Raw genomic sequence first — 3,366 nt, 5'->3', positions numbered from 1 at the left:
TAATTAATTAATTATATTATTATTATTATTATTATTATATAATATAAAGTAAGGTAGTAGACGTATATATATATATATATATATATATATATATATATATATGTATGTATGTATATATATGTATACACATCCAAATAAATTTTTTTTATTAAAATCTTTATTTCTTGTGTTTCGTAGCGTTTTCCTAAACAATAATTAACGTAACTTAACGTGAAATTGTGGTGTACGAGAGAGAGAGAGAGAGAGAAGAGAGATAAAGAAATAAAGAAAAAGAAAGAAAGAGAAGAGAGAAAATATAATGCTTGATATATTAGAATTATGGAAATTTTCACTCAAATCAGTAATGGTACGATATACAAGTGGAGCAGATTTAAGATACGTAGAGTAATCTTAAGATTATATTGACAATGAGACGACGCGACCGATTACCAAAAAATAATCGATCTCTTGGTTGACCAATGAATTAATTACGCAAATAGGTACGTGGACAGAGTAGAGACATAAATTAACTTATGGGTTTAGACTCAGGGAACATATCATCGTTCACGTCGAGAAAATAACGAAATGTTTGCGAAAAAAGAGGGATAGATGATTCCGAAAATTTGCGAAAACTGAAAATAAAGAAAACTTTAATCACAATTTCTCTCGACGTGCACGCTCTGCTTTGATCCGGAAGTCTATACCCTCGTCAGAACATGTTATAATATGAGAGTTAAGTTATATCATATACTTAACACGATACACAAAGTCATTATATCCCAAGTATCAAATGGATGCAATCAAATACCACGGTTCAAGCGAAACGCAGACTATTACTTGTCGGTCTATCTTGATTAGAATGCAGATCTGTTACCAGGTACACGTGGATGTAATAATTTCCGTATATGCTTGTATCATGTTTTACATTCAGTCACTTCAGTCACTTATTTAAAGTTCCGCGTGAACCGGGTGCTCTCCCTTTAAACAAAAAGAAATAATTTGTCATTACAGCAATCGATTATTCGCATTTACTTAACATATAATAAACATTCACATTATTATGAAATGTGAAAAAATGAGTTGGAAGAGACTTTAGATGATTATTTTTGCCACAAATACATTTTGGAATGGGATATGTTATCCATCTTCCCAATTGGCCACTAATGCCTTCGTACGAAAAATCTTACGTTACAATTTCATGTTTTCATATTCACAAATACATAGAAAGTCCCATTCAACATGGATAAATTGCTCGAGTATCTTTTATTCTCATGCTCACAAATCCAAGTATAGTGTGAAAGACACATTTTACAAATGTAACGTGGAAGAAAAGTACATTCACAAGTTCTACTTTTATCAGTCTTCAAATAGAAAAATTACTTCGAATATACACAACAAAAAATTTGACAACTACATTACTGCACACAATCTAAAAATTTGAGAAATGCATTCCAGAGTGTAATAACCAACTAATTCAAACTTCCACTTCTTTAGGCGCACATCTTTTGTCAAAGTCCAATCCGGAACAAATCCCAACACGTTGCGCGGAATTATTGTTACCTTATCTTATTATTCTCGTTATTCGTATCTTGTTTATTAAATGTAATTAATTCGAACTAATCGCGTGCAACATATCGACCTTACATTGAGATTCTGAGATTTTTTTACACCATCACGAATATCAGTAAGAGTCGAATGTTAAAGGTCGTGTTAAGAAAACGAAAAATCTTAACGATATTTGTAGCAAAAATACACATGTCACATTGCTCCCCGCGATCGTACGCAGATTAAAAAAAAATAAAAATAAAACTTAACAGACGACACGAAGTTTTGGCAAAGAACATAACGTTTAACGACGTCGAACAACCAGCACTCATGTCAAACGGGCGGCGGCTGTACAAATCGTGATACCCGTTGACAACGAGCTCGATGATCGCACACATACTATACTTAAGAATCTATTATTTATATGACGATACTGCTCATATGATTTGCTCACAAACGAGTTTAACTGTACCGCGAACGAAACTAGTGACCCACGCTACTCGATCCAGTTATACCAATAATCATGTGTACTGATACATTGTACATGCGTTATTATCAATAACATATGTACTGCTCCATCTCCATACGATTAATAGGCGTTCAGGTATATCCATTCATTCTAACGAAAGCAAACACGATAATTACGCAGACACGTACCCTAACGTAATATTATTAAAAGTAATGATACCTTTGAAATAAAAATCCCTGAAATATAACAGTTGAACCGTCATAATTGGTTGTTTCAATTGACGATATATTTACAAAGAAAATGACAGATTTTCTTGACTCTTATGAAAATAATATGACTACTTGTGAATGATATTCATAAATGTTCATGTTTGCAATGAACATGATGATAGTTGCAGAAAGACTACTCATTCGAGATTACGTAGGAAGATGAAGCATAAGGAACAGAATGCATACGTGTATGTGTATATGCATGTATACGAATCAGGCGTGTGTGTGCGTGTGTGTGTGTGTGTGTATATGTGTGCGTGTGTGCGTGTATGTGTGTGTGTGTGTGTGTGTATGAAACAAACTGCATAAATGTTTAGAAGTATGATACAAACCCGAAGAATATTATCGATTAATGTCTGTAATTTTTACAGTTTCAGTAACGTAACTTCATTGTCGTATTGCAAAAACGCATTTAACAATAACAGATATACAATTTTTTTGAAAAGAGGTATCTTTTACAAGTATAATTGATAGCAAAAATTATATTTACTAAACTTACAAATGTTACGATATTGTTATATTATTAATTCTAATGGACAAATTCGTTTTAGAAGAAAAGTGTTTACACAACACACTTTGGCCATTTATTGCTTACACAAACAAAAGTCAATTATTATCGAATGTGTAAAATCATCCAAAAAAGTTTCCTCTCTTGCGATTGTAAGAAACTCTAACATTTGCATGGAACTCATAATTCTTCAAAAACAAATTTGTACATGAGAATTAATTTCATGTCGATAATGTTTAATTCACGCATCTCTTATTAAAAAAATTATATCTTGCATATACAATATGATTGTAGGTGCTTTCCATTTGATAATAAAAGTCGATACAAACATCATTTCATCTTTCTTGACCTTCAGTGAATATACAAAGATATAACGTTATATTTGCATCGACTTGTATCATTAAATGAAGAGCATCTTTTATATCTTATAGCTTGTGTCATAGAGAAAATAATAAAGAATAGATTTTAGAATGGATTTGTTTGATGAAACACACAACCAAAACTTTTAAGCTTTTATTGTATTTATGCTCTCTGATAAAGACTCTAAAGAGTATTTGTATTATGTACAGTTATACAGTTTCTATATTCGAATATTG

The sequence above is a fragment of the Atta cephalotes genome (assembly GCF_000143395.1).
Source record: "Atta cephalotes unplaced genomic scaffold scaffold00091, whole genome shotgun sequence".
NCBI classification, from domain to species: domain Eukaryota; kingdom Metazoa; phylum Arthropoda; class Insecta; order Hymenoptera; family Formicidae; genus Atta; species Atta cephalotes.
Note: the sequence above shows the minus strand (reverse complement) of the source record.